This window comes from Globicephala melas, chromosome 1 (genome assembly GCF_963455315.2).
Source record: "Globicephala melas chromosome 1, mGloMel1.2, whole genome shotgun sequence".
Lineage (NCBI taxonomy): Eukaryota > Metazoa > Chordata > Mammalia > Artiodactyla > Delphinidae > Globicephala > Globicephala melas.
The window spans coordinates 156,921,283-156,941,346 of NC_083314.1; positions in this window are offsets into that span (position 1 = coordinate 156,921,283).

Sequence of the window (20,064 nt, forward strand, 5' to 3'; positions counted from 1 at the left end):
AGGAAAGGCATGATTTCCATTTCTTTCTGCCCCATCAAGGCTGTGCATAGCTGAATGGAAACTTCAGAAACCAACCGAATTAATTAGAAAACCAGCTTGAGAAATTCTTCCAAGACTCAAATGAAGATTATGAGCAGGAGGAACAGAAATGTTAAAGGAAAAGGAAAGAACTTTAGAAAGAATGGGGAAATTTAACCAAAAATAGGCACAGAGAGCCAGATACAGGAAATTCACCATCTATTTACGGGAAATCCCAGCAGCAGAGAGCTTTATAGAAATGAAAGTATGATCGAAGAAACACTAGAAGAAAATGTCTTTGAGTTGAAAAGCATAAACACGTCTTCAAATAAAAATATGCACCAAGGGTTGGGAAGAAACACTGAAGGAAATTCAAAACTTAAGAGCTTATCCTACAAGTATCAGACAGAAAAAGCAACAAGAAAAGAGGATCAGATTGTTGTCTGATTTATCTTCAAATGATACTCAAATATAATGGAAAATATTTATAAAATTCTGAGGAAAAATAATTGTGACCCTATAGTTTTCCCATTAAAATAATAACAGTTTGATTACTTACTATGTGTCTGGCACTGTTCAAAGTGCATTCGTTGAATTATTTCACTTAACAGTCTCAGCAACTCCATAAAAGAGGTACCATCATCCTTTTTACAGATGAGGAAATTGAGGCACGGAGAGGTTAAGTAACTTGCCCAAGATCACACAGCATAGGTAGAAGGGACAGATTATGAACTTGGCTCATGTGCTTAACAACCACACGACACTTCTTCTTAAAATAAGATGAGAAATATCAATCTCTTGGGGAACCAGGCTTTAATCAAACACTGCTATATATACATGATAAGTGCAACTATGATAAGTATCATTAAGGGGTGCTATGGAATTTTTATGCTGCGGAATCCAGTCTGTCATTTCACAGATGAATGCCGTATAGTTATTGTTTACTGAATACTTTCTTTTTACCAGGTACAGAGTGTCACCCAAAGGGAAAAGCTAAAGGGAAAGACGTGGGTGACAATCTTCCACCTGCATGGAGCACAGAGAAACTCAAGACTTGGAAGGGACCACGCCTATCAGAGGAGAGGAGCATCTTCACCATATCTAGTGTTTGCTTATAAAGCCCATCAGAGGGGAGTTCACTTCCTGCTGCAGGACCTGGTGTCTTCATTGGACCCCTTGGTCCCACACAGTCCCAACTTCAAATGTGAGTTGTCTTTGAGGGTCTGAGATAGAAGTTGATCATGAAGTCTTGGCTGGTTTACATTAAAATGAAAGGAACAATGCTCTTATCTCCCATTATAAGCTGAAATGTCTTTCTAAAGGGCAGATCGCGATTGTAATAAAAAAGGAAGTGTTTATAAAGATTGTGATGCAGCTTCCCAGGGGCTGATCTTGCAGGCATGCCTCCCTGGATGTCTGGAGAATCCTCAAGGGCTCAGTGGGTCTCCCCATTTCCTGATTCACTTATGCTTTCATTCACTGATCCATTCATTCGATCCTCCATTTATGTGTTTCATTCATTTGTTCATTCAGTAGGCATTTGCTAGGCCCCTGATGGCTTACATGCAGGACAGGGAAACAGGATCCATCTCTGGGAGGTTCTGCCAAGTATATACTCAGACTCAAGTTACTGACTATGAAAAGACCTGCAGATTTCCAAAGTGTGTGGAGTCTGTGAGAGTGGGAACTGCTCCCAGCATCCAGCTAGAGGACCAGAACTGTGAACTGAGGGGCGAAGTCTGAGCACATGTTATAAATCCTTTAGCCCTGCTGTCCCATCCTAGAGAGGCAATTCACTGGAGAAATGTGGCCATAAAAACTAATGAATAAATTAAAAAGCACTCAAAATTTCCATCTAGTTCACATTTGATAATGAGGATCCAGGCTCAGGTCACATTTTCCTGTGCTGCTCTCTGAAAACAAGGAAAGAGTCTCACTTTAGTGCATGGGAACAATTAATTAGGAATCAGTTTGAAATCATTTACACTGTCACCAAATTTACAATTTTAATATCTTAAGCCAGACATGACTGGGGAGTAAGAGAGGGAGCCAGCACTAAGAGAATATTCTTAGTTTTAATGTAGGCTAGAGGATGAAAGAAAGGCAGGATACCTCTTGCAGGACAGAGGAGTGCTTGGTCAAGGGTCAGTGTCAGGGCCAAAGGTGGGCAGACTGGAAGATGGAGAGAGAAGAAAGCATGAAGGGTAAGTGGTGCTCAACCCAGGAATTTTGCTAGAATCTGCCATATAGTTTACTTCAGGCTTGGCTTGACACCAACAGCTCCAGGTACATCCTTTCTGGAGCTCCTGCCTGTGCTTCCTACGGCCACCTGTGTGTCCCCCAAGGCAGGGTTCCCTTGGTCTTCAGGATCAGCACGTGGCACAAGGAAATTCCCACAGAAGGTGTAAAGGGCCAGGTCCACAAGTGATCACTTTTATCTCCATTCCTCCGTCTCTCTAGCTCTCTCTCTCTCCTTCTCTTTCTCTCCCTCCTTCTTTCTTCCTTCTCTCCTTCCTTCTCTCTTGCTCTGTCTTTTTTCCACTTTCTCTGAGTCCTTTCTTTTCTCTTTCTATTGATCTGTCCTTTCCTTCTACCTGTATTCATTTTATATCATTGCAACGAATAAAAAGCATGCTTTCCGTGCTTCCCTGGTGGCGCAGTGGTTGAGAGTCCGCCTGCCGATGCAGGGGACACGGGTTCGTGCCCCGGTCCGGGAAGATCCCACATGCCGCGGAGCGGCTGGGCCCGTGAGCCATGGCCGCTGAGCCTGCGCGTCCGGAGCCTGTGCTCCGCAACGGGAGAGGCCGCAACAGTGAGAGGCCCGCGTACCGCAAAAAAAAAAAAAAAAAAAAAAAAAAAAAAGCATGCTTTCCAATTGCCAGAGGCCAGAGGAACAGAGACGGAAGGGTCAGTGTCCCCCACAGTGGAGCAGCTTGGAGGGGAGACAGACAAGTGCATTGCCAAGTTAGGAGGAAAGTTAAGGTGCAGTGAGAGCACGGAGGAGGGAGTGACCATTATGAGTGGGTATCAGGGGTGGGATGGGAGTGGGGGGTCAGGGAGACTTACAATGAGGAAGTGACACTTGAGATTGGCATTGACCAAGGGCTGGGAATTCACAGGTGGATGAGGGAGAAGGGCCTCCCAGGAGAAGAAACAGCATATTCCAGAAGCTTGGAGGCAGTAAGAGCCTGGTGGTCCAATGAGCCTGGATCTCAGGGGGTGTGGACTCGGAGGGAAGTAGCAGATAATGGATGCCAGCGATAAAGATCCCACTGCTTTATCACGTGGAGGGGGAAACACACTCCACACTCTGAACAAAAGCGTTCTGCACAACTTCAAGGCCCTGGCCAGAAGGAATTTGGGAAGGGCTCCTCCCTTCACTTTCCAGCTGGAGGGAACCGATGAGCTGTGAACAGACAGGAGACAGAGTCTGGGTGCTGGGCTACCTGAAGCTCACTGCGGGGCTCTGCCCTGCCTTGTCCCGTCCTGCTGTCCCGGTGTTACTGACCAGGGTTCTTGGTCTCCTTAATCAATAGAAATTGATCAGGGACCAGACAAGAAATCCAGGCAAGGCTTTATCGGGGTCCCTGCTCCAGCAGGGGGGCAACAAGAACAAGTGACGGATTCCCTTGTTTGCTCGCTCCCCGACGGGGGTGCGAGCTGGTTCCTTATATGGGGTGAGGGTAGGGGTGTGTCACTGGAGGGATGGCTTAGGTGTTTTGCCCAGCCCCTGGTGGTGCTGAGTGCAGGGGACATGCGCAGTACCTTGCTTTTGCTCCTGGCTCTTCAGAAGTGGCAGTTGGTCTTGTTTTTGGTCTTTTTGTATCTTTTGTCCAGAATTTGCACCAACTGCACATGCATGCGGTTATTTTTAGTCCCTTATAGTTTCTTTGTATTTTGTTGCTTGAGGAGAGATTTGTCCAGGTGCAGGCATTGTGGCAAAGGGTCCCAGGTCCCAGCCTGTCTCACTGGACCGTCCGTCAGCTGTGGGGAGGAAGAGAGGCAAGGGGAATTGCAGGAAAGACAGCTTTTAGTTACTCACTCAGCAGCTGAGATTCACTGGGCCTATTTACCCATTGGTTATTCAGGGTAAGGCAGGGGCAAATTTTCAGTGAGAGAGAGAGGAAGGAATCACTTTTCTAAAAAGGAAGGCAGTGACACCTTGGGCCAGAGCTTCCTGTGTAACGGGGCTTCTGGCGCCCCTGTGCAGGCAGCCTGATGATTCCCGGGAGACCTCATCTGGCAGTGGTGACTTCATGGCAAAATAATTGGCAGCAGCGTGCAGGCCAGGGCTGGACCAGGCTGCGTGGAGATCTGCGGCTCCCTGTGAAGCAAGGCCCAAGCAGAGACACTTAATGAGCCACAGAAGGGCTGGCCCAGGGCCCAGGTGCCCGGGACGGGGGTCGTGGCAACAGGCTTGGGACCCTGTGGTCCGGCTGCATGAGGGTGCTGGACCCCTTTCCGCTGTGTGTCTACAGGGGGCTCTCCTCTCCTGGTTGCCAGGGGGGAGAGTCTTCCCATGGTGTCTCCGTCCTGCACCCATCATGCCACGTGGCCAACTGTGCAAATGGTTGCTCAGCCTTGCAGCCCGGAGCTGAACCAGAGTCCTCTCCACTCATTGCTGTAGCTCTTCTGGAACTTGGCACTGTTACTAGTATTCCTCAAAGTCATAATTACCACCACTTAGCCTGGGTTAGTGATCTGGAGCAGGGAGCAGCCCAGCCCGCGCGGCCTCCTGCTGCCAGCAGACCGACTACTGGTGATAGCTTCGTGGTTCACAGTAATAATCATGATGCTAATAGCTGTCATTTATTGGACGCTTGCTGTGGACCCGGCTCCGGGCTATAGGTGTTTGACATGCAGAATAGGACCTACTCCTTCTCCTCCCCTCATTCTCTCCAGCCACCTCCCCCTACCCTAGGTCTGGAACATAACCATTGATTTACCGGGCAGCTTTTGTTTAGAGCAGGAGAAGGCTGTTCTGGGCACCAGGTGGGAGAAGATAACATGCATTATTTCTCATCCGGTCCCTTGTGTGGTCTGGGCTTGAGCATTTTGGCCAGGAGGAGAAGGCCAGGGATAGACAGACTCTTTTCTCATGAGGTACCTGATAAGATTCTGTGCCAGAGATACTGGACAGAAATGGACAGAAATCCAGGGAGACTTATGCTCTGGGCAAAGCAAAGCTGCTTTGGAGGGTGAACCTCTCCCCATCTCTGCCTGGACCCCAAAGATTGGTGGCTTTGGAAACAGCCAGAAGCAGCCCTGTGGGCACAGGCAATGGCCACCTTTTGATGGACAGTGTGGTGACGAGGCTCTTGTTGAGGGTCGAAGGCTCCAGAGGCAGATGTTGATAATGAGGTGTTTTGAGGGATTGGCATTTCTGGAGGAGAGGGAGTGCGAACAGGATAGGGTGGGGAAGAAGCTCAGCTCTGGTGCAAGCCCAGCCAGGCCTTGGCCACCCTGATGAGGGGCTTTGAGACGAGTTTTTTCAGCTGAGTGTCCATATCTGGTAGAAATGGTCACCCTCCCGCCCCCACGTCACTCGGTCACCAGGCGCAGGCTGCCGCAGGAAGGGTGACAAAGGTGAAGCTTCTGAGGCAGCCTCCGAAGGAGCTGAGGCAGCTGTTGGCCACACTCCCTGTGGCTGGGATTCCCTGGGTAGCTTCACGGTGATGGGGTGGGGAGGGGGGATGGTGGAACTGAGGTGGGAGAGGAGGAACAGGGCTGATCCCAAATGGTGAGGGCAGCTGTCTGGTTTTGTGAGACTGTGTGAGATTCCCTCTGGCGATTTCGAGAAAAAAAATGGGGGACACTTTGGGGAGACTAATTTCCATTTGTCGAGCTGGTAAGGCCTGGAGCCACAATCGTTTGGTCATGAGAAGTCAACGTGACCTTGTTTTCTCGTCAAAGGCTGGTGAGATCACAAATATGGGATCTATTGATCCCACACATGAAGCCCATTTTATAGATGAGAAGACTGAGTCCCCGAGGGTGAAGCAGCTCAGTTGCTTAGGTCACACTGGATGCAAGACTTGAACTTGGGTCTGGTGGATGTCGCAGCTCACTCATTTCTGTGTGTTCTGCTGCCTGTCTCATTGGTGCAGGGAGCTGGTGGCCTCAGGCAAAGTTGCCTCACTGTGATTTGCTCCATTTCAGAAGCTGAAGAGCAGGACTGTATTTTTTTCCTAGAGCTGCCCTAACAACATACAAAAACTGAGCGGCTTAAAAACAACAGAAACTTATTGTCTCAGAGTTCTGGGAGCTAAAAGTCCAACAGCAATGGGCAGCAAGGTTGGGTCCTTCTGAAAGCTCTGAAGGAGAATCTGTTCCACGCCTCTCCTGCTTCGTGTGGCCCCAGGTATTCCTGGGCTTACATGCATCACTTCAATCCTCTGCCATCAGACGGTAGCCTCAGTATTGGTCTTCGCATGGCCATCTTCTTATAAGGACATCAGTCATATCGGATTAAGGACCTGCCCTCCTCCAATACGACCTCATCTTAATAATTACATCTGCAATGACTTTATTTGCAAATAAGGTCCCATTCCGAGGTATTGGTATTCTAGGACTTTAACATGTCTTTTGGGGGACACAATTCAAAGCAGAACAAGGGCTTATAAAACCTTAGCTCCTATGTACCTTCCGCAAATCCATCAGTTAATTCCTCTACTGCCCTTGGTTCAAACTGCCAAGAAAGCAAGGCTACACTTTGGGGTTCAGCTACAGGGTAAATGGCATCATGCTGGACGCTTCCTTGCTGGAGGACATAATTTCCTCCCAAACCACGGGTGCTTATGGCATCATAAAGTATCATAACAGAGCCTCCCCAGAGAGGCAAACTAAACTCTGAGTCCCTGGATAGTGGGACCTGAGACTCAAGCTTCTCCCATGTCCACCATGCTGCACATGGCAGAACTTGGTAACTGGAAGGAACTCTCAAGAAATTGACCAGCCACATAATGTACAGCACAGTGGCACGAGAAGGAATGAAAAGGTGACTGTCAGACTTAACAGGGTGGTGGCCACTGGCGATCCGGGGAGAGCAGTTTTGTGGAGGCAGAGTCAGAAGTCGTGGTGCTGTGGGTTCAAGAATCAGTGAGCACCAGGAAGAGGAAGAGGTAAGGGTCGACAATCCTTTGGGGGAGTTTTGCTGTGACTAAGACAATTTAGACGATAGCTGGCGGTGGGGAAGTGGGGCTGTGGAATAAAGTGAGGTCTTTTTAAGAAGGGAACACGTGGGCTGATGGCAAGTGCTGGGTGTGAGGGCGAGCTTGAAGGTGCAGGCAAGAGAAAGGAGCAGGTTTGACCAAAGCTGGCAGATTTCTCTACCTTTGAGTCCACACCAACTAGAGATTTAATCCCCAATTCAACAACAGCCTGTTATCCTTGGCAGGGACACGTGGGGAGGTAGTAGGATCAACGCGTGCATTTTTGGTCCCAGGGTAGGGACCAGGGACCCTGCCTTCCGTCAGATGACACCCTCTCCCTCCCCGGGCTGAGTCTGATACTCACGGTGCAATTTTTGTGGTTTAGTTGCCAACCCTCCTCTGTGATTCCGTCGATTTCTAGGCCCTTAATCAATGTTTGTTGAACGGTGAATGAATGGATGGAGCCCAAGGACAGGGCTGCTGTGGAGCTCCCAAGCATTTATCTTGAATCTGGAAAATGCAAGAAAAATTGGCCCATCTGTTTCTGTATTATATCAGGATAGCAAAAAGCCACAGAACTTAACCGTAGCCAACTCAATCATGTGTGACAACCTAGCGGTAAGGCAGGATGCGTTTGTGTACAACACTGTGTGTGTGTGTGTGTGTGTGTGTGTGTGTGTGTATGTGAGTGTATCTGCCACAGTTGGATGTGATTGCATGTAAAATTGTGTGTGTGTAAGAGTGTGCATGTCTGAGTGTGTATGATTGTGCACGCCAGTGTTTGTCTATGTGTGTATTTCTAAGTGAGTAGATATATGCAGGCGCGTGTGTGTGTGTGTGTGTGGGGTGTGTGTATGAGTCCACATATACACGCATGTGCTCAGATGAGCAGGTGCACTGCACGCTGCCGTCTGGTTGTGACCATGCTTTATGTCCCCTCCCCAAATTCTCTTGCTGCTAAGCTCCTGGTGTCCAAATGTATCTGAGAACTACTCTACCTCACTCATTCAGACTAATCTGAGCTAGGCCAGAGTGAATTGGTTAAAAACACAGAATTATTGAATATTTAGAAAGATAGGCAACCATTACTCTACAGAATAGCTAATAATGCAAGCAAGCTTACCTCCCACCCCATATGGGCATTGTTTCATCTCCCAGGGCTGCCCATAGAACCTTCCAAGATGGTGGAAATGTCCTGTGCCTGCCCTTGTTTTGCAGGACTCAATGCTGCCCACATGTTCAACACTTGAAATGTGGCCGCTATGACTGAAGAACTGAATTTTTAATTTTAATTACGTTTCATTAATTTGACTTTAAATTTAAATAGACACAGGTACTGGACAGTGCAGATCTAGACTGTGAGTTCCACACAGTTCTTTCCCCACTGCATCCCCAGAGCCTAGTCTAGGGCCTGACCCTGGGATGCTGCTGGGCAAACATCAGCTGACAGAAGGGCCTTGGACCAGGGCAGGTCTTGGGGGATTTGCATTACTGAATAGAATGATGGAAACCGGATATAATAAATGGAAAAATAAATATTGTTTGTAAATAAATAAATGCTTCTGAAGGGTTGGATAAATATCTTCCCTGGAGAATTACACAGTAGATCTATGATGGAGTTTATCCCAAAATTTATGAAAACTGCCAATTTGTCTTCTCTCCACCCCTGCCGTCCTCCAGCTTAGCACAAGCAAATCTCAAACTCATGCTTGCACAAGGGATTAATTTCTCCCCAGTGGAGGTTTAATTGGTGATATAATGAAGCTGCTGTTACTATCCTCCCCTCACCTTAGTGTGCCCTTGTGAGCTTGCTATCTCAATGCCTGGCTTGTTCAAAAGGCCCTCCATCTCCAAATGCACATCATGGAAAAGACAGAACCTCTGAATTGGAAGGAGACTCAGCAGCCCCTCCATCTAATCCTTGCAGCCCACCTTTCTCAAGCTCATCTCACCAGTGGGTCACAGTTGGTAGGGAAGGTGTCCACATTCCTATTGATCTGGTGACTGAGATGGAGCAGGAAGTTTACCAGAACTCTTTCACCTCTTTCACGTTGGCTACTGGTCCTCAGCAGAACCACTAACCAATCTTAAGGCAGTTAGTGTTGCCCAATGTAAGTGCATGATCCCATGCGAATCACCTCCTGTGAACTCTCTGTGCCTCAGTGACTTCACCTATAAAATGGGGATGATATTAGGACCCATTGTACCCACTTCACAGGGTTGTGGAGATGAGCAAATGCCTGTGAAGTACTTAGACATGCAGTAAACTCTAAACAGATGTTACTGATCAATATTGGCATTGTTATTTTAAGTGATAATTTCATCTTTTTAGAATGATGATTGATCAGTTGAGATGAGTTGTTTAATTGAAGATACTATTGATGACTATCTTTTCTTTAAATAAAAAATTGTGAAGTTGATACCTATGGCATTTTATGAATGTCTTTATATACCATACATATGCTTAAGTCTATAAACTAATAGTTTTAATGTTTTTAAAAATCATGAATTCAGCACCATCAAACCAGCTTTACAACAAACGCTAAAGGAACTTTGCTAGGCAGGAAACACAAGGGAAGGAAAAGACTTACAATAACAAACCCAAAACAATTAAGAAAATGGTAATAGGAACATACATATCAATAGTTACCTTAAATGTAAATGGATTAAATGCTCCAATCAAAAGACATAGACTGGCTGAATGGATACAAAAACAAGACCCATACATATGCTGTCTACAAGAGACCCATTTCAGACCTAGGGACACATACAGACTGAAAGTGTGGGGATGGAAAAAGATATTCCATGCCAATGGAAATCAGAAGAGGGCTGGAGTAGCAATTCTCATATCAGACAAAATAGACTTTAAAATAAAGACTATTACAAGAGACAAAGAAGGACACTACATAATGATCCAGGGATTAATCCAAGAAGAAGATATAACAATTGTAAATATTTATGCACCCCAAATAGGAGCACCTCAATACATAAGGCAACTGCTAACAGCCATAAAAGGGGAAATCAACAGTAACACAATTATAGTAGGGGATTTTAACACCCCACTTTTAGCAGTGGACAGATCATCCAAAATGAAAATAAATAAGGAAACACAAGCTTTAAATGACACGTTAAACAAGATGGACTTAATTGATATTTATAGGACATTCTATCCAAAAACAAGAGAATACACTTTCTTCTCAAGTGGTCATGGAACATTCCCCAGGATAGATCATATCTTGTGTCACAAATCAAGCTTTGGTATTGAAATTGTATCAAGTATCTTTTCCGACCACAACGCTATGAGACTAGATATCAATTACAGGAAAATATCTGTAAAAAACACAAATACATGGAGACTAAACAACACACTACTAAATAACCAAGAGATCACTGCAGAAATCAAAGAAGAAATAAAAAAATACCTAGAAACAAATGACAATGAAAACATGACCACCCAAAAAACCTATGGGATGCAGCAAAAGCAGTTCTAAGAGGAAAGTTTATAGCAATACACTCCTACCTCAAGAAATAAGAAATGTCTCAAATAAACAACCTAACCTTAAACCTAAAGCAATTAGAGAAAGAAGAATTAAAAAACCCCAAAGTTAGTAGAAGGAAAGAAATCATAAAGATCAGATCAGAAATAAATGAGAAAGAAATGAAGGAAATGATAGCAAAGATCAGTAAAACTAAAAACTGGTTCTTTGAGAAGATAAACAAAATTGATAAACCATTAGCCAGACTCATCAAGAAAAAAAGGGAGAAGGCTCAAATCAATAGAATTAGAAATGAAAAAGGAGAAGTAACAACTGACACTGCAGAAATACAAAGGATCATGAGAGATTACTACAAGCAACTATATGCCAATAAAATGGACAAACTGGAAGAAATGGACAAATATTTAGAAAAGCACAACCTTCCAAGACTGAACCAGGGAGAAATGGAAAATATAAACAGACCAGTCACAAGCACTGAAATTGAGACTGTGATTAAAAAATCTTCCAACAAAAAAAAGCCCAGGACCAGATGGCTTCACAGGTGAATTCTATCAAACATTTAGAGAAAAGCTAACACCTATCCTTCTCAAACTCTTCCAAAATATAGCCGAGGGAGGAACACTCCCAAACTCTTTCTATGAGGCCACCATCACCTTGATACCAACACCAGAAAGAGATGTCACAAAGAAAGAAAACTACAGGTCAATATCACTGATGAACATAGATGCAAAAATCCTCAATAAAATACTAACAAACAGAATCCAACAGCACATTAAAAGGATCATACACCATGATCAAGTGGGGTTATCCCAGGAATGCAAGGATTCTTCAGTATATGCAAATCAATCAATGTGATACACCATATTAACAAATTGAAGGAGAAAAATCATATGATCATCTCAACAGATGCAGAAAAAGCTTTCAACAAAATTCAACACCCATTTATGATAAAAACCCTCCAGAAAGTAGGCATAGAGGGAACTTACCTCAACATAATAAAGACCGTATATGACAAATCCACAGCCAACATCATTCTCAATGGTGAAAAACTGAAACCATTTCCTCTAAGATCAGGAACAAGACAAGGCTGCCCACTCTCATCACTTTTATTCAACATAGTTTTGGAAGTTTTAGCCACAGCAATCAGAGAAGAAAAAGAAATAAAAGGAATCCAAATTGGAAAAGAAGAATAAAGTTGTCACTGTTTGCAGATGACATGATACTATACATAAAGAATCCTAAAGATGCTACCAGAAAACTACTAGAGCTAATCAATGAATTTGGTAAAGTAGCAGGATACAAAATTAAGGCACAGAAATCTCTTCCATTCCTATACACTAATGATGAAAAATCTGAAAGAGAAGTTAAGGAAACACTCCCATTTACTATTGCAATGAAAAGAATAAAATTCCTAGGAATAAACCTACCTAAGGAGACAAAAGTCCTGTATGCAGAAAACTATAAAACACTGATGAAAGAAATTAAAGATGAAACCAACAGATGGAGAGATATACCATGTTCTTGGATTGGAAGAATCAACATTGGGAAAATGACTCTACTACCGAAAGCAATCTACAGATTCAATGCAATCCCTATCAAACTACCACTGACATTTTTCACATAACTAGAACAAAAATTTCACAATTTGTATGCAAACACAAAAGACCCTAAATAGCCAAAGCAATATTGAGAAAGAAAAACAGAGCTGGAGGAATCAGGCTCCCTGACCTCAGGCTATACTACAAAGCTACAGTAATCAAGACAGTATGATACTGGCACAAAAACAGAAATATAGATCAATGGAACAGAATAGAAAGCCCAGTTATAAACCCACACACATATGGTCACCTTATCTTTGATAAAGGAGGCAAGAACATACAATGGAGAAAAGACTGCCTCTTCAATAAGTGGTGCTGGGAAAACTGGACAGCTACATGTAAAAGAATGAGATTAGAACACTCCCTAACACCATATACAGCAATAAACTCAAAATGGATTAAAGACCTAAATGTAAGGCCAGACACTATAAAACTCTTAGAGGAAAACATAGGCAGAACACTCTCTGATATAAATCACAGCAAGATCCTTTTTGACCCACCTCCTAGAGAAATGGAAATAAAAACAAAAATAAACAAATGGGACCTAATGAAACTTAAAATTTTTGCACAGCAAAGGAAACCATAAATAAGACGAAAAAACAACCCTCAGAATGGGAGAAAATATTTGCAAATGAAGCAAGTGACAAAGGATTAATCTCCAAAATATACAAGCAGCTCATGCAGTTCAATATCAAAAAAGCAAACAACCCAATCCAAAAATGGGCAGAAGACCTAAATAGACATTTCTCCAAAGAAGATATACAGATAGCCAACAAACACATGAAAGAATGCTCTACATCACTAATTATTAGAGAAATGAAAGTCAAAACTACAATGAGGTATCATCGCACACCCATCAGAACGGCCATCATCAAGAAAATCTACAAACAATAAATGTTGGAGAGGGTGTGGAGAAAAGGGAAACCTCTTGCACTGTTGGTGGGAATGTAAATTGATACAGCCACTGTGGAGAACAGTATGGAGGTTCCTTAAAAAACTAAAAATAGAACTACCATACGATCCTGCAATCCCACTACTGGGCATATACCCTGAGAAAACCATAATTCAAAGAGTCATGTACCACAATTTTCATCGCAGCTCTATTTACAATAGCCAGGACATGGAACCAACGTAAGTGTCCATCGACAGATGAATGGATAAAGAAGATGTGGCACATATATACAATGGAATATTACTCAGCCATAAAAAGGAACGAAACTGAGTTATTTGTAGTGAGGTGGATGGACCTAGAGTCTGTCATACAGAGTGAAGTAAGTCAGAAAGAGGAAAACAAATACCGTATGCTAACACATATATATGGAATCTAAAAAAAAAAAAAAAAGTTATGAGGAACCTAGGGATAGGACAGGAATAAAGACAGAGATGTAGAGAATGCACTTGAGGCCACGGGGTGGGGGAAAGTGTAAGCTGGGACGAAGTGAGAGAGTGGCATGGACTAATATATACTACCTAATGTAAAATAGATAGCTAGTGGGAAGCAGCCGCATAGCACCGGGAGATCAGCCCGGTGTTTTGTGACCACCTAGAGGGGTGTGATAGGGAGGGGGTAAGGAGATGCAAGAAGGAGGCAATATGGGGATATATGTATATGTATAACTGATTCACTTTGTTATAAAGCAGAAACTAACACACCATTATGGAGCAATTATACTCCAGTAAAGTTTTAAAAAAAAAGAACAAAAATCATGGACTTCTTTATTTAATGGAAGCCCAAAATGTACAACAATGTGAATGGAGTTTCTCTGGGTGAAGGGAAAGTGCGATATAAAGACCCTCCCTGCCCAAGCTGGCTTTCCATGGGTTTTTTGGAACCTCTGGGCTCTGGGTGCATCCTTTAAAACAAAGAAAATTATGCCTGAAGGAATGTCATTCATATCCTGAATTCCTCTTCACACTGTGATCAGGCAACATGTGTCATTTCATTACTTCATTCCTTTAAATGTGCTGGTTGACGATATCTGTTGCCTTCATTTTCATGCTTCTTCTCCCTCTCAATCTGGAGGCTTCATCCATTGTCTTTCATTGATTTACACCCAAACCCCCTCTTAACCTCTTCAGAGAGATTGATTCCTAATTTCTGATGTCCAAAGTTCTTCCTGCAGGGAGATTTATGGACACTCAGTAGAGATGTTGCTACCTCTAGGGCTCCAAAGGTTCATATACGCCCCCACCTACTCCAGCATCTGGAGTTTCAAACACGAGGGACAAACCTAAGGTCTTCCTTTCCTTTTTGCAGCCCGCTACAAGGTCAGGCGCAAGGTAAGCAGTCAATAAATATTTGCTGAATGAGAGATTTTCTTAGGGAAAAGAGAGAGTCAGAAGACCTGTATTTAAGTCTTGACTCATCTGTGTGACTCTGGGTAAGTCCACTTAACCTCTGAGCCTCAGTTTCCTCATCTGTAAAGTAGGAATATGTATCTCATATAAGGCTGATGTAAGGAGTAAATGAGGTAAGATAGAAAGTCCTTTGTAAAAAAAAAAAAAAGAATTCTCTGTAAACTGTAACGGATGTGCACAAGAGAACTGTTGTTATTACATCCATAGGGGCCAACTTTGGCCTGGTGAGCCTCCTGGGCTCACTTCTGGGGCTGAACAACAGGGATGGATTCATATGCAGAAAACATTTGCTAATTGTCTGGTTTGAATAATTATCCAGGGATCCTGGAAACAGCCCTTTCCACCATCAAACTGTCACATCTGCAACCGACCTTTAAGCAATCTGAGTGGGGGTAATTACAAAGGGCTCGTTTTCTCTAAATATAGCTGTTCCCCAGCTAAAGGTCAGCTCCAGGGAGCACAGTTTGATAATTGCATGTGGTTTGATAATGATTTGGGGCAAAAATTCCCAGGGCTGCAGTCAGCAGTTTCCTCTTACAAGGACCAGGGTGTGGATGCCCTGATGGGAAGGACCTGGCTTTCTGACACCAGCTGGAGAAACTCAACGCTCCCATTTTATCAAATTTCCAGCCATAAAGTGATATCATTTATGGGAATTGTATTGAAAATTGTATTGTAAATTACATTGCATTGGAAAATTGTATTGTATTGGAATTGTATTATAATTGTATTGAAAACTTTTGTAGGGGGTGGGGTTAGCCCTCCTGCCCCTGGGGTCCCAGAGTCCTGTAGATTCCGGTGCTCTGATGTGGTCTACTGCTTGTTTTGTAGCTGCGTGACTCACTTCTCCAGCGGGAGACCACTAAACTCAAACACAGGAAGGTCTAAGATTAGAGAAGACCTGGGTGTGAGGCCTGGCCCTTGGGGGGATAGAGGAGCTTTGGACAAACCACTTCCTTCACTGAGCTCAACTTCCATCATCTATAAAATGGGGCTTGTGAATGACTGTCCTGCCTGCCAGGACAGATCATGGGGAGATCCGATAAGGAAATAACTGGGAAAGTGCTTTGCAAGCATCAAAGTCCTCAGTAGATGCTGGAGGAGGTCAAGACAAACTCATTCTATCTCCTTACCTTAAGCTCCTCTGGGGTGGCCTCATACTTCTCTTGCAACTGTCCCCTCTCCTCACTTTCTCTCTCCCCATCTGGTGCTTAAATTCAATAAAAAATTGAGGGAAGGGAATTGAAATAAAAGAGGGAGAATAGGAGAATTAAACTGAAGGCAGGTGACTGCCCTGCAGAATGTGAGGCTTGGTGGCTACAGTCTGAGGGCCAAAAGCCCCACCTCATGTTCCCTGTTTCTTCACTAGACCCATGCTCCACTCCCACCTCTCTTCTACCTCCAGCCCCAAGCTTCTTTTTAAGTATGTATCATAGGTCCAGAAAAATTTCTCCTATGCACCTGTTGTTGGTTGAATGGTGGCCCCCAAAAGACATGTGACCCAGAACCTGTGAATGTGATCCTATCTGAATAAAGAGTCTTACAGCTGCAATTAAGCTAAGGCTCTGAAGATGAGATCATCCTGGATTATCCAAGTGAGCCCTAAATGCAATGACAAGTATTCTTTTAAGAAGAGAAGACATAGACGGAACTGGAGAGCACACACAGTGGAAGGTCAGACAAAGATGGAAGCAAAGGTTGGAGTGATGCAGCCACAAGCCAAGGAATGCCTGGAGCCACCAGAAGCTGGAAGAGGCAAGGAAGGATTCTTCTCTAGAGCCTTCACAGAGTGTGGCCTGCTGACTCCTTGATTTCAAGCTTCTGGCCTCCACAACTATGAGAGAATAAATTTGTGTTGTTTTAAGCAAAAAAAAAAGGGCTTCCCTGGTGGCGCAGTGGTTGAGAATCTGCCTGCCAGTGTAGGGGACACGGGTTCGAGCCCTGATCTGGGAGGTATCCCACATGCCGCGGAGCAACTGGGCCCGTGAGCCACAACTACTGAGCCTGCGCATCTGGAGCCTGTGCTCTGCAACGGGAGGGGCCGCGACAGTGAGAGGCCCGCGCACTGTGATGAAGAGTGGCCATGCTCGCCGCAACTGGAGAAAGCCCTCGCACAGAAACAAGACCCAACACAACCAAAAATAAATAAATAAATTAAAAAAAAAATCCCAGTTCTATTGCTTACAGTACCTGGAAAAGCACCTCCTCCTTTTGTTTAAGCAGTGATAAGGTTTAATAGAGTTGGGCTGCAATATCCCAGTTACCAGCAGGTGTCACCATTGAGCACCCAATGTGCTCATTCATTCAACATGTTTATTGAGACTGCTGGGTACGAGGCCCCCCTCTAGGCATTTCAGGTTAAATAGTGAACAAAACAGACAATATCCCTGCCCTCATGAATAAGGACAATGACTAAACACTTAGATATATAATGCAATGTCAGACAATGATGAATGCTAGTGAGAAAGGGCAGGCTAAGAGGATAGAAGCTGAATAGGGGGTGAGAGCTATTTTAGATAGGGTGGCAAAGGAAGGCCTCTGAGAAGGTGATATAAAAAAGCTTAAGGTCACAGCTGGCATGTCTAGCCATTCACGTGTGTAAGGCATAGTTCCTTAAAAGTTTTTTTTTCTATTACTAAATTGAATTTTTTTTTTTTTTTATGATTGGCTATTTTATTTTATTTTTTTGGCCACTGCTATGTGGTATCTTAGTTCCCCAACCAGGGATCAAACCCGTGTCGCCTGAGGTGGAAGTGCGGAGTCTTAATCACCGAACAGCCAGGGAAGTCCCTAAACTGAATTTTTGCCTCCGAACTCTTATTTCATAGAGCTTGAGGGGGTAGAAATCAACCTCAGTCTTCCTTTGGGATTTCCTCTCCCAGGGAAGAGTTGCCTGGGCTCTTAGGCAGAGCCTAAGCATTGGGGTGGAGGGTGAAGGACTAGGCCTCTTGCTCCTGGTCATTTGTCCCTACAACACTCTTCTATGGCTTCCTATATAGTCCAGTGGCTTTCTGCAGCTTCTGGGTCATGCTTGAGATGGGGAATGATTTATGGGCTGTTCACAGTTCTATCTGCCTGGGTGACCCATCTGGAGGGGCTGATGAGAACAGGTGTTACTTCTCCTTCTGTCTGTCTCTCTTTCCTGCCCTGGCGGGGGAGAAGGGGGCAAAGTGGTTTCTATCTGGTCCTCTGAGGATGGGCTAGAGAGTAAAGCTCAGCTGTCTTCCTGCTCCTGTCCAGGATGCTTGTCCGGGCCCTGAGAAATCCTCTTCCCCGGTGAAACACAAAGACCAGAGACATTTGCAGGTTATCTGTTTTTGCCCGGCTGTATCTCTCCCCTGAGGCAGCAAGCATGGTGCTGACGACTTGCTGGGGGGTGGAAGTGAGCTGGGAAAATACAGGGGAGCAAAGCCACAGACTGGATAGTTCGTATCTCAAAATATCATCTCAGCCACACCTGTTACACAAATTCCAGCCTTCCTTCATCACATCTCCAAGTTCAACATTTTGTGTGTCACGTGTACTTGAAACGAAGGTCACGGGACAGCTGTGCATGTGTGCCCACACCATTGTCCAGATCCACGCCTGCTTCCCCTAACATAAGTCTGGTTTCTGCTGGTTAAAGGGTGGAAAAAATGAAGTATTATTAACAGTTTTTCTTTCCGCCCTAAATGGACAGTGGTGCTGCCAGGCAAAAGGCAACACAAACATTTCACTAGCTTTCCGGTGACTTGGAAACGCTTGTCTAAAAATACGGACAAGCAGGAGTGTGAAGGAGTGTGTAGGAGGGCTGTCCCCATGGTTCTCCACAGTCAGGACACCTGGGACCACTTGTGGGAAACACACCAATGTGTCCCTGCTCAGAGCCTCTTTGAAAATAAGGTCCCCTCGCACCCCAGGGTTTACGGGAAACCTCTCAGCAGATGTGGGCAGTTTTCTCCAAGCCCTTGGAATGGAAGGCAAAGGCAGCCGACTGACAGGGCATCAGAACGTGCAGCAAGGGATTGTTGGGCAGCCTGGACCAGTTAGCTGCCTTCTGCCCCTCGGCTCTCTGCAGTGGTCTCCGAGGGTTTGGTGGGGAGCTGAGGGGAGCTGCTGGCCCTGGCGTGCTTGACACCCAACTGGTGCTCATTCAGCAGCTGACCGGCCAGCCTGCTCCCTTCCAGCTGCTCAGCAGCCGTGTCAGCCGGCAGCCCCGAGAACAGAGGGTGCTCACTGGGTGCTGAGACTCAGATGCTTCTCCACCAGCCCTTGCACAGGCCTGGGCTTTCTTGGCCGAGCTCCTGTCCCTGCTTCCGTCACCAGCTCATCCTCTCTAGGAAAATGCCATTCCCCTCAAGAGAAACAGACGAGCTGGCCCAACAGCTTCTGCCAGGACTCTTGAAGAGTCCAAGTCAGGACAGAGTCAAGGTCAGTAGAGGGATGGCCTTGGGGCCATTGGGTTCCCTGGGGTGTCGGGAAAGCACTGAGGTGGGAGGCTGGAGCCCTGCCACTGACCCTCTGTGGTGCTTTTTCTTTCTTGGGCCTCAGTTTCCCCATCTGCACATAAGGGGTCCAGTGAGAGGCCCCGTAGGCACCCTTCCCAGCCCGGTGTGGAGTCTCTGGACCAGGACTCTGGGGTGTCTGGCAGATCCTGTCTGTGAGGTGGGCTGTGAACGGCTTGGGATGCTGAGACATCTGAGTCCTTCTGGAGCCCAGTGAGACTCTGGATCTGGAGGGTGAGGGCCTGAGACTGCCCCCTTGAAGACTGGGGTCTCCAGGACAAGTCAGGATACCTGGGGCACAGATACTGGGCCTGCAAATCCGGATGCTCAAGTTGTTCTATTGTTTCAATGATTCCAGGGAGGTCACAGGGTCACAGTGGGGTCACATGTGCTCTCTGGAAGGAACCGCAGCCCCACCCCCCATTCCCACGGCAGCTCCAGATGTGCACAGAGTCACAGCCTCGGTGTTGGGCTCACTGCTCATCTCAGGTGCACCTGGCTGTCCCGCTGCCAACGTAGGAATGGGTGTCCTGGCGGGAACTTGAATGACGCTGTCTTTGTTGCTCCAATTCCTTAGTCCCTCCCCAGGTTAGAATGACACATCCCCGCCCTTTTTCATGGGACTTTGCTGTTTCTGCAACCACAGCGGGCAGTGGATATTTCTCCGCCCCATTGGTGGTCAGCGAACAGGGTCAGATGACTTGCTTTGGCCTTTGGAATATGGAGAGCAGTGGTCATATGCTGGCTTGGAGCTGAGACCTAGGTCACATCCCTGTTTCTCCTCAGCCCTTCTTGTGCCCCTGTCATCTGCTATGGAAAGAGCATGCTCTGTGCAGCTGCTGCCCCTTCAGCCTGGGCCCCAGAATGCAACACGCCCGGGAGGCTTGAACCCAACCCCGAGCCTGGGTCCAGCCTGGTCTGTGTGAACTCACTGTAGATCAGCCAAACCTAGGTTGAC